At 46.7% G+C, this 12,397-nt stretch overlaps 1 long non-coding RNA gene across 2 annotated transcripts; it reads left to right on the forward strand.

Annotated features, from left to right (window-relative positions):
* The first annotated feature begins 1,485 nt into the window (after positions 1-1,485).
* LOC122463778 lies at positions 1,486-12,015 on the forward strand. 2 transcript variants are annotated; one of them, XR_006287404.1, is made up of 4 exons: positions 1,486-1,669; positions 2,890-3,000; positions 8,319-8,371; positions 11,759-12,015. It is a non-coding gene; the product is annotated as an uncharacterized LOC122463778 (long non-coding RNA). The 2 variants fall into 2 exon arrangements; XR_006287405.1 differs by lacking the exons at positions 1,486-1,669; positions 2,890-3,000 and adding an exon at positions 7,129-7,510.
* The last annotated feature ends 382 nt before the right edge of the window (positions 12,016-12,397 follow it).

A 12,397-nucleotide genomic window follows, 5' to 3' on the forward strand; every position in this document is an offset into this window, starting at 1 on the left:
GGCAATGCTGTGGCGCTAAGGCAGGCTAGTCCCTACCTGTCCTGGCTGGCACCACGCTGCACCCCACTCCGAGCACTGGCTCTGCACTCCTATTGGCTGGTTCCTGGCCAATGGGAGCTGTGGGGGTGGTGCCTGCGGGCGAGAGTGGCTCATGGAGCCTCCTGGCCCCCTGGCCTAGGAACCAGATCTGCTGGCTGCTTCCGGGGTGCCCGCACATGGTGCCAGGACAGGCAGACAGCCTGACTTAGCCCCCATGCTGCGCCGCTCAGAGCTCATGAACTCGGAGAAGCGGGGTCCAATCAGCCCTGAACTTTGGCTCCATCAGCATCCAAATTGACACCTCAGGCAGAGTGATTGTTGCTGGTTGAAATATTGTTGTTACCCGCGGTTCTGTCAACCCAAAGCTCTTGGTAACGTTTACTGTGTGCGAGGTGGTGTCAGGAAATAAATCAGGGGAGACACGGCCGGTCCACCGATCGATGGCTGGCACAAACAGGACAACACAAGAGTGCTTTCACTTAAAGCTGAACTTTACTTAGTCTCAAGCACTTACGCACAATGTCCGCAACAGGTTAGTAAAACACCCCCAACCCTTGATAATTACCGAAGCTGAGTGTGGCTCTCGAGTGGAACAGTGGCAGTCCATCTGCCGCTGGGGACTGCAAGATGTATCCAGAGGGAGAGTCCAGAAGAATCCAATTACCTCTAACTTTTCCCCCTTATTTATACATTAGCAATAGAATGACATGTCCCTTAAAGAAAACTTGTTAAGTAAGCAGTTTCAATAGTCAAGCAAGAGGTTCCTTCTGATTATTGATTAACCAAGTGTGGGTTTTTCCAGAGTTTTCAGCCTTGAGGCCCCAATAGACATTCCTAGGGCATAACCTGCTCTTCTAAAATGCATGTATCAGCAACTTCAACACAATTCTTATCAGGAAGGACATGGGATCAAGCTGCCTTTTCTGTGGCACCCAAAATGCCCTCCCCTCCTGCCTTGCTTAAACTAAGCCTGCTGTCTTGGCTGCTTTTAGCAATAAGCCATAGTGGTTTCAGGCACTTTACTGGTTTGCTGACATCTCCCCGTACAGTGTGTTTGGTTTGTTTGTTCTCTGCAGCCTGCTTTTTGCCCCCTGACCCAGAGCAAGGTCAGTCTCCAGCTGGCATCAGGTCAATATTCCTTACAGCATGTGAGGTGCCACCTGGGACTTCCGGGAAAGTCCAGACCACACGCACTTGACAGCCCTGGCCCTGCTTCCTGTTGTAGCATGTGGTTTAACAGCTGAGCCAATTTCCACTGCATAGGGTTGCCAGGTGTCTGGTTTTCGACTGGAATGCCTGGTCAAAAAGGGACACTGGCGGCTCCAGTCAGCACTGCTGATCAGGCTGTTCAAATTCCAGTCAGTGGCACAGCAGGGCTAAGGCAGGCTCCTTGCGGCTCCCGGAAGCAGCGGCATGTCCCGCCTCCGGCTTCTAGGTGCAGGGGCAGCCAGGGGGCTCTGCACGCTGTCCCTACCCCAAGCTCTGGCTCTGTAGCTCCCATTGGCTGGGAATGGCCAATGGGAACTGCAGGGGCGGCACCTGCCAACAGGGCAGCACACAGAGCACCTGGCCGTGCTTCCGTGTAGGAACCAGAAAGGGGACATGCCGCTGCTTCCGGGAGCGGCTTGAGGTAAGTGCCGCATGGAGCTTACACCCCTCACCCCCTCTCATGCCCCAACCCCCTGCCCCAGCCTTGATGATCCCTCTCCCACCTTCCGAACCCCTCGGCCCCAGCGCAGAGCACCCTTCTGTGCCCCAAATCCCTCATCCCCAGCCCCACACCAGAGCCTGCACCCCAGCAAGAGCCCTCACCCCCTCCTGCACCCCAACCCACTGCCTCAGCCTGGAGCCCTGTACCACACCTTGAACCCCTCATTTCTGGTCCCACCCCAGAGCCCACACCCTCAGCCAGAGCCCTCACCCCCCTGCATTGAGGCAGCCCGGTGAGAATGAGCAAGAGAGTTAGGGTGGGGGAGAGAGAGTGACAGAGGGAGAGGGGATGGAGCGAGCAGGTCCGGGGGTCTCAGAGAAGGGGCAGGGCAGGGGCGGAGCCTCAGATGACGGCTGGGACAGGGGAAGGGCAAGGGTGTTCGGTTTTGTGCCACTAGAAAGTTGGCAACCCTAATAGAAACAACCCTTGTTCCTGCACGATGAGAAGGTGAGCAGGAGCATTCAATTCACCTTCTCAAAGCCTTTAGTTATTCAGAGTTCTAATGGCCTCTCTCATTGACCGGTGACAGTTGTCTCTATTTTATGAATGGAGAAACAAACTTAACCCGGTTAATAGGTCAGACGAGAAAGGGAGCCAGGCTTGTTGCTGGGTAGCCAAGAGATGGGGAAGATGGCAGTGTGCTCACCCCGCCCAGGGTGCTGAGCCTGGTGACTGGGCAAACCCTGGGGGAAGGAAGGCTGACTAAGCTGAGCAGAGGGGTGATGAGAGGAGGAGAGCTCCATCTGAGAGAGCGTGGGTGACCCCCTGACTGTCTCCCCCTGTCTGGGGGGAGTGCGGGTGATCCCCTGACTGTCTTCCCTGCCTGAGGGAATACGGGGCGGTCCCCTGACTGTCTCCCTGTGCCTGGGGTGTTGCTTATTTTGCCCTGAAATGCATTTTCCAAACTACTCTGGGAGAGATCAACTGGACATAGAAACACTGAGGAGGCCCCCTACACTGTGAAGACTTTTTCCACTGTGTGTAAGACCTATTGCTGCAGCAGAGAGGTTGGCTTCTTGGGCAAATTGGCATGCTCATCACCTGGCTGCATGCGTTATGCCATGCAGGAATTTGTTCGAGGTGTCTCGATTTTTGACAGGTTTTTGTTTTAAAAACATTGTATTGTTGTGTATTGGCAGACTTATCAAGTGTTATTTTATAAGAAGAAACATTGGAGGAACTGGCTTTAAAAAGGGCAAAGATAACTTCTACAAGCTTCCCTGAAGCAGTTGCAGTTTCCAGGAGTGGAGGTAAGTCGCAAACACGACACAAAAGGCCCAACGCCTCCGGGACCATGAACAACCCAGCACATCCAGAGCCTTCTCTTTACATTAAGGACTCAAAGGAAGCAGCTTTTAAAAGGGCAAAGTTAGCTTCTGTAAGATCCTCTGAAGCAGCTGCAGTTTCCAGGGTCGGGGGTAAATGGCAACCATGACACAAAAAGGCCAACACCCCCAATTCCGAACAACCGTGAGCCTTTTCTGCAAACACCTGGCCATCTGTCGGCTTGACAGGGACAAATGGTTTTGATGCAGCAATTGCTGATTGTAAAGAGCTTTTCAGGTTCTTAGGCATTCAATAGAGAAAAAGAATCCAGTTTTTAATTTATTTCAAACACAAGATTTGCCAGAAGAGAGGGAGGCCTTAAATCAAAAGATAACAGAAACACAGGCAATGTTTGTAAAACTGGAGAAAGTGGTGAAGGGTAAACAGCTCTGACTAAACATGAAATCTAAAAATGTAAAGAGGGCTATGAAAAAGAAAGTGGGAGAGATCTAAAAGATTGAGGTGATGCCCTTTACAGAGGTAGAAGGAATGAAATTCTTGCATGGCATACCCCATATTGTTTTTGTTTCTTTTTTACTAACAATCGTTTTAAGTAAGGCAAGACCAAAGTGTAAAAAAGAGATGGTGTGTGTGTGTGGGGAGAAACTTTCTCTTATTACTACAAAAAACAACAACCTTTATATCAACGGCTGTTTGTAATGGCAACAATGGGTGGCGTGTGACTCCTGCATTTGTGGAGGCTGGGCTTGAGTGCCAGAAGCTCCCTAGAAGTGTGTGCGGGAGGTCCACCAGCGCCTGGAGTGTGGCCCCGCTCCCTGCTCCGTTCTGAGGCCCCCCCACTCAGCCTCCTCCCCCTGAGGCCCTGCCCACGCTATACCCCCAACTCTGCCCCAGGCCCTGCTCCCTCTTGGCCCCCTCCTCCGAGGATCCCCCCCACTCATGTCTCGTTGCCCCCTCCACTGCTGGCACCTCCACCCCTTCTGCAGAGGAGCCTTGGGGGATGGAGCAGAGAGGCCTCAGGGAAGGGGATGGAGAGGTGCGAGTGGCGAGTGGGGGGGCCTCAGGGCAGGGGGAGGAGAAAGGGCAGGACCTCAGGGAGAAGAGCCAGAACATTGCAAACTCATATTAAAAAAACAACAACAACCCATATCATCTTCTGTATTGTCAGGAAAAACTATCATCTGTTGAATTTGACCTCCATCTTGATCTAAATTAAAAATAATAATAAAAAAGAAACTTTAAAAACATTTTTCTTCCAAAAATAAAACCATAATTCTGTAAAACATTAAACATGATCTAACCAAAATTTGTTAACCCTTCTAGAGCAGCTTGTGATATTTCAAGGAAAAGGCATTGGCCTATTTAAAATTAAATGCTACTGTTTTTTGCTGACCACCCCACATGCATCAAAACATGGTGGCACACACAAAATAGTATTTTTTGTTTTACCATTTCATTGCTCCCCATGGAAGCAGACGTCTTATATAAAAGTACATCAGCAATATTTCTTCTGAACACTATGTCCACTTTTCTCAGTCTATGTATAGGACTAATTCTGTAAAAAAAGGGGGGCCCCTAAAATTATTTTTTTAAAAGTCATTTCTTCAAAGAACCAAGGTGAGGGGGTCAACTGTTATCTACCTTCTTCATACAGTTTTCTTCTAGGAAAAAAGGGCTGGGGGACAGGAGTGGCTGTGTTCCTGCATCATTCTTCTTCTTCATGAAATTTTATTGTAAAACAACTCTTTAAATTATTATTTTGGTAGTAACACCACACCGAATACATTACCAGTTGTAATATTGCTATTTCTTTACAATTTACATACCTGCAGAGTATTTTTATGGGGATTTTTCTTACTATGAACTTTAGACTAAAATCTTTGTTTAAGCTGTGTCACAGATATGATGATTATCGATAGTAAGTAAACTTGGCATCCCTTTAGGCTTACATTATTTAATTTTAATCCTGTGATTAAAAATGAATTTCACTGCAAAATGTTTTTGAAAAGCACAACCCTCTCCTTACTGCATGCTACTTTGTATTGAAACACACAGATAAACACGTTTTAAGTAACATTTCACTATAAAACAAGTATTTACATCTCAGTCAAAAATGATCAGTGCTGTTTATTTATGTTAGCAAAAGATTTAAGAAAAAAAGTCTGGGGGAGATGACTTTCTCTGATCACTGCAAACAGTAGCATGTAGCTTTTGTAGCATCTGCTGTTAGTAAAGGCACGAGTTTTTAACCCCTGCATATATATATTTCAAAAAGCGGCATTAATGTCAACGTATACCCCATGTTCTTTTTTTTTTTTTTAACTAACAATAATTTTAAGTAAGGCAAGGCCAAAGTGTAAAATAGAGGTCCGGAGAGCAACTTTCTCTTATCACTACAAAAAAATAGCACACGGCTTTTACAGAATCTGCTGTTAGTAAGGGCATTTGTTTTTAACCCAGGCTCTTACTTAAATAACCATGGTGATCTGCTTCAGCCTTTTATCTTCATACATTTAGAAGTGGTGCCTCTTTGTTGCAAAATTCTGCTTTCTTAGTGTCACGTTTAGACCCCGTATAGCTTTACTCCTGTTATGCAGTTATTCAACTTTTGTCTTTTTAAACTTTTATTTTAAATGATGGGAATATTACATTCACACTTTACAAGAATATCCTGTAAACCGGTATTACCGAGCTTCAATTAAAAGGTCTCCTTACAACTAAAGTCAATAGATGCTAATTTCCAGTAAAACTTTTAAGTAAACGCAATAAGAGAGCTTGATTTAACTTTCAATAAGTGGCTTTCTACCAATTTTAAAGGTAATTTAACTCCAGGAACAAAACTAAATGCTGTAAATAAAGAAATCTACACACGTTCCCTTTGATTAACATTTGTTAAAACTTTCCTTGGTTTAGATTTTAAAAAAAAAGTAGAAAAAAATAGCTTTCTTAACGCTTTTACATAAGCTAAAGTTTTTTCATGTTTTGTATCAATCTAAAGCCTTCTTTACAACCGGTTTTTCCTTTAGGCAATTGTTAAAACTTTAACGGGATTTTAAAAGTCAGGAAGTGGGGGAGAAACAGCCTTTTTAGCCACTGTTTTACATAAACTGTTTTTTCTGTTAAGTTAGCCACTGTGTGTGTGTGTTTTGTATAAAGTTAAAGATTTCTTTATACAAGTTTTCCTTTAGGCAACACTTTAAAAAACAAGCTTTGTGACCAGAAAGGGTTACACAGCTAGCAGGCTAATTGACCCAGATTCAACCTTTAGAGGCATATTAGTAGATAATGATTGTGTTTTTTGTGTGTTTACATATATATGGTTAGAGGTTGACAACATAACCAATTGGTTCCTGTCTGTCATTGTATTCTGTTAATTCAGAGGTCAAAAGGAGATGTTAACCTTTAGACAAACTGTGAATGTAGTGATGTTATTGACTTTATTCCTCTTTGAAGTTTGTGGTAAACTACTTGAAAATGGGCAGTTGCCATATGTTATTCCATGCAGCTAATCACCAGTGGTGCTTAGGAAATAGGAGGTCACTTCAAAGCCACTATTCTTCACCCAAGGAATGCCTGCTGTCAAGAGGCTATAGATGGCCTGCCAGAGAACTATAAAAAGATCTGTTGGGCCCTGATCCTGTTATTTCAGGTCTGCTTAAGCTTCATCAGGGGAAGTTTGAATTACAAGACTTAGGGCCCCAGCTCCAGACTGGGTCACCCTGATGTTGGACATTGGATTATAACTTACAGAATTTATTCTGAAAGAACTTTTTGCAACTCTAAAGCATACTATCTCTACTATGAAACTGACCTAAGAACTCTATTCATACCTGTGTGTATAATGTCTTTTAACCAGTATTTGCTCTTTTTTCTTTTTTAATAAATCTTAGTTTAGTTCATAAGAATTGGCTGTAAGCATGTATTTGGGTAAGATCTGAAATATTAATTAACCTGGTGGGTAATGTGTCTGATCCTTTGGCATTGGTAGAATTTTTTATATGATGAACAAGATTTTCAGTAATCCTCATCATACTTCACTTGGCTGTCTGGGTGGGAGCCCAAGGCTGGATTGTTTCAAGGGAACTGTTGTTTTGGCTTCTAGGTAACCAGTAAGGTATTGTAGAAGCTGCTTTGTTGCTGGCTTGGTAAATCTAAGTATTAGAAATAACTACCAGTTTTGGGGATCATCTACCTCATTCTTTGCAGTTTGCCCTAATTGAGCAATTTCAAAGTGGGACCCTGGTCACAGTAATGCTTTAAAAAACAAGCTAACAGGTTTTTTTAATAAGATTGCTGTGTTATGTTTTTTTTTAAACCAGCCACCCGTCAAAAGCTATGCTTCTTGGGATAATATGATTGTTTCAGGAAAATGTGTTCTATGACATAGCTATAGACCAGCTCCTGATTGGTCCAACCGAGGAGGCGTGGTTTGACCCCAGAATTGCTGGCATTTCCCGAGAGGCAGCCTCTGATGTAAGCTGCTGTGCGTCTCTCTCTCCCGCTCGCATGTGCTCATCACACTCTCTTTTCTCCTCTTCTCTCTGCCATCTGCTTTTCTCACTTGTCGATTTTTCAAAATAACCATGTTTTTTCTGTAAAGCACTTTCTTTCCTCTCACACCCCTTTTTCTTTAATAACTTCCTTTCTTTTTCTCTAAAACCTTCTTTCTTTTAATAACCTCCCTTATTTTTTCTCTTTCTTCTCATAAACCTCTTTTTAAAATAACCGCCCTTATGTTTTCTCTCTTTCCTCTCAGAACACACCTTATTTTCTAAAAAGGCCTGTCAAATGATTTTTCTCTCAAAAACCCAGTCTTCTTCTAACCTTCATATGTAAAAACACACACGCAACGAACCCTAACATTCCCCATGGGAAAAAAAGAAAAGAAAAAACTTTCCCTCCCCCAAAATGGCCATCTGCACCAAATGTGCACATGACTGGATAGGGGGCTGGAGAGCGAGACATAAATAAAAAAAGGGTGTGGAAACCTGTCAGAAATTACATGGTGATGAATGCTAATCAGTGGATTACTACTACTGTATCTTTTATATTGCTTGGACTCCGAGGGGCAAGAATTACCCAGCATAAACAAATGATCCCCAAGGCTTGGCCTGCATCAGCCCTTGGGGACATACAGATCTTGCTTATTGTAGAAGCTTCTATTACTTTTTGAAACTTAAGATTGGAACTCAGTTGTGTGTGTATGTTTATCCAATTTAACCGTGTAAATAACTCTTATTGCCTTTTCCTAGTTAATAAATCTTTTGATATTGTATTATAGGATTGGCTACAAGCGTTGTCTTGGTGTGAGATCTAAGGTGCAATTGCGCTGGGGTAAGTGACTGGTCCTTTAGGGCTGTTTTGAACCTGAATATTGCTGTGTCTTTGGTGTAAGGCACTGGTGCTATTACTTTTCCTGGTGGGTGCTTTTTTCCCGCTCTGCCCCGAGGTCCCGTCCCCACTCTGCCCCTTCCCTGGAGGCTCCGCCCTTGCTCCGCCTCTTCCTACCCCACTCCACCCCCTCCCTGAGCCCCCACCCTCACTCCACCTCTTCCTGCCCCCGCTCTGCCCACTCCCCCGAGGCTCCCCTGCCAGCTGCTCTCTGCCATCCCTCTAGCACCTCCCACCAGCCACCAAACAGCTGAATGGCGACCCCACTGATGGGTGCAGGGAATTCCCTATTTTTTTCTGTGATTGTTTGAGCCCCGAGTACCCACCGAGTTAGTGCCTATGGTATAAGGGACCATCTATCACAAAGGTAAGCTCACCTGGGTGGCAAGATAAATCGGAGTACCCAAAAGGAGTGTCTGTGACTCCATATTATGACTGTTATAGTGCCTGAGGAGTTTAAACTTGATAATTGGTTGGTGAAATCTAAGTATAGATCTCACAACTAATTTGGGGTTTGTGCCCTGCTTCTCAAGAGTCTGTCCTGAGGTTGTATGCAGTGTAGGCTGTAGCTGTGTCGGTCCCATGATATTAGAGACACATGGTGGGGGAGGCAATATATGACCTTGCCCTGAGGTTGGTACTCATGCTCTTGAGTCACTGCAGGATAGCTTGACACCCACCCTTACAGCTTTGCCTGAAGGCTGTTTAAAATGAAACAGCGATGAAGTACAGTGGTGGTCACAGATGCGTCTGAGGCAGGGAGCTCCCATGGAAAGGCCAGGCCAACCCACCAACTCCTTGTGATGAAAGAAATCCAAGGAAGCGCTGGGGATGGAATCAGTCCGTGGGTGGGTGTGATCAGCTACCAGGATTTGTAGAGCACAGACAAGGGCCCAGCAAGAAGTGTTCCTTGGCAGGCGATTTGCTCGGAGGACATAGTCTCTGGTGCTTGGTGGAGAAGCCAGTTCCATGCTTGGCAGGCTCTGGAGGGAGGAGGAAACAGATACTATGGTGATGGGTGTTTTTATATAGACACCAACACCAGACATACGGCCAAAGAATTTGTGGAAACCAGCATTTCTCAGCTGCCCCCTCTCTTATTAGCCACCCCAGCAGGGAGGATCAATATCCAGAAAGACAAGCAGCTGCCAGAGGGAAGAAGCCCGTGGCAAATGCAGGCATCATCCCCTTTGATCTGCGGTATTTCCCCTGTGTATATTTACAGTGAACAGGATTCCTTTGGGTTTGATTTAAATAGGATGATGCTGGAGTCTTGTGTTTATAATTAGTTAATTGGATGTACTGCGGTGGTGCCCAGAGGCCACAGCCATGCAGGGATTGGGGCCCCATTGTGCTGGACACAGGGGGCACAATATCAGATCACTGCAGTGACTGGCCTGACAAGCTGGACAGTGTGAGGAGGAGCCGGAGACTCGGCTAATGAAAGGATGGTCCCTGCCCCGTGAGCTCACACTCCAAGCACCACACAGAGACTTTGCACATAGACGGGATGCACCAAAGCGCAGGAGCTGTCGGCTTGGATGTGCGGGTGCTAATGAGGCATTTCGCTTTGTAATACCTGTATTCTGATGAGCTTTTCCCCTGGGAAATATTCATTGGCTAGTTCATGTCTCCTGGACCAGCTCAGCTGTTAAAGCTCTAACCAATTGTGAAGGAACAATGGGAGGCCTGGTGCCTCTGTTAGCAAGGACCTGCTGACTGAACTGTTTGCCTTGGGACTTTGCCTCGTCTTTACACACCTCACCCACCAACAGATAGATCCCTCGCTCTGCCCCCTTCCCGTTAGGGAATCCCTCACTGTCCAGGTCCTCCAAGGTCAGTGGGTATTAAAGGCTGCGGGAGGTTGAGCCTCCCCAAACAACCCTGCATGGCCCCAACCATGCTCCACCCCCAGACCCACTCCTGCTTCCCTGCACTGTGCGGCTCTTCCCCCGTGGCTGGGGCCTGGGCTGGGGCTGGGGCTGGGGCTAGTGGGGGCCAACCTGTGGCCAGGGACTCCGGGCAGCTAGAGCCGGTGCTTGTGCCACTCGCCTGCCTGGTGCTCTGGGGTGGGGGCTGCCCTGCCTGCCCACCTGCTGCTCCGGGGCTCAGGGCCGCACTGCCCACCTGCCCAATGCTCTGGGGCTGGAGGTGCTCGGGCGGCCTGGGGTTGGAGGACAGGGGCTGGCATCTGTGAGGAGCGGGATGGCTCTGGGCTCTGGTGGGGGGCAGGAGGGGCTGGGCTCCAGACAGAAGGGGCTGGCTGGAGTGGGGGCTAGCTTCCCTGAACCCATCGTTCACCCACTGCCAATGAGTGCTGCTGCAGCCCCTGTGTCCATTTCCATCCTAACTGCCCACTCCTGTACTGCTCTTCATATAGAGAGAGAGCTGGCTAATGTATCAAAGCACACTAGGATTGTAAACCCAGCCCTGCCAGTGACTTGCTGGGTGACCTTGGCCAAGCCACTTCCCTTCTCTATGCCTCAGTTTCCCCCCATGGAATGGGGGAATGATCATAGAATCATAGAAGATTAGGGTTGGAAGAGACCTCAGGAGGCCATCTAGTCCAACCCCCTCCTCAAAGCAGGACCAACACCAACTAAATCATCCCCGCCAGGGCTTTGTCAAGCCGGGCCTTAAAAACCTCTAAGGATGGAGATTCCACCACCTCCCTAGGTAATCCATTCCAGTGCTTCACCACCCTCCTCATGAAATAGTTTTTCCTAATATCCAACCTAGTTCTCCCCCACTGCAACTTGAGACCATTGCTCCTTGTTCTGTCATCTGCCACCACTGAGAACAGCTGAGCTCCATCCTCTTTGGAACCCCCCTTCAGGTAGTTGAAGGCTGCTCTCAAATCCCCCCTCAGTCTTTGAAGGGCTAAAATCTATCTGTTGTGTATGTAAAATCCTGACGCAGTCTATGGCAGCAACTTTGCACAGGCCCAAAGTCCAAAGCTTGGTCAAAGAGCCTTGGGGCCGAGCAAACAGTGAACAATATTAGCTAAGACAAGCGGAACAAACAAGAGACAACCTTGTTTTTTACTAAAATAAGCATGGTCAGCAAAACTCCGGATGGGGAGCAGTAATTGGCGCTCTTATCTGAAGCTGCAAACAGACCAAAGTATTGAAAAGAGCCTCGATGTCCACTCCTCTGCAGCAAGAGATACCACTACCCTCGCCAAATACCAACCTTGAGTTCATGGAGAGGCTAGATATGACATCCTCCCTCCCAATTGCCAGTGTCTGCCTTTAAAAACACAACGGGGCAACCTAAAAAACAATTTCTATTGCCATGTACTTTTCAATGTCTTTTTGCTTTAACCCCCAGAAATGTACCCGTTGGACAATCAGAGGAGCTACCTCATTCCTATGGACCCCAAAGCAGAACTCAACATATATATTTTATACTTGTACACTTTATACATTGTTTAAAGGAAAACACCTGTGTACTAACAGTATGTTACATGTTAACCTAAAACCATGGGCGGAGACATTATGTAATCTTTAGACTATTGGCTACTGTGCTTATCTTGTCTTGCTGCTAGACCTATCCAGGGGCTCGGGACCTCCCACCCTGTCGCTTCCCTCCACTCATGAAGATTCCATATAATCCGTTGTAATCAATTGCTTGGCAATGTCTCTGAGCCTAATAAGCAAAGTGACGCTCCGCCAGCACTGTGCGTAATAAACCCATGTGTTTAATTCTACATGGTGTCCATTTTGTTCCTTCACTCTTCTCTTCTGCAGACTAAATAACGCCAGTTCCCTCAGCCTCTCCTCATAAGTCATGTGCCCCAGCCCCTAGTCATTTTCGCTGCCCTCTGTTGGACTCTCTCCAATTTGTCCACATCCTTTCTGTAATGGGGGCCGCAAAATTGGATGCAATACTCCAGATGTGGCCTCACAAGTGCCAAATAGAGGGGAATAATCACTTCCCTCAATCTGCTGGCAATGCTCCTACTAATGC

Source organism: Chelonia mydas, chromosome 24 (assembly GCF_015237465.2).
Source record: "Chelonia mydas isolate rCheMyd1 chromosome 24, rCheMyd1.pri.v2, whole genome shotgun sequence".
Classification (NCBI taxonomy): domain Eukaryota; kingdom Metazoa; phylum Chordata; order Testudines; family Cheloniidae; genus Chelonia; species Chelonia mydas.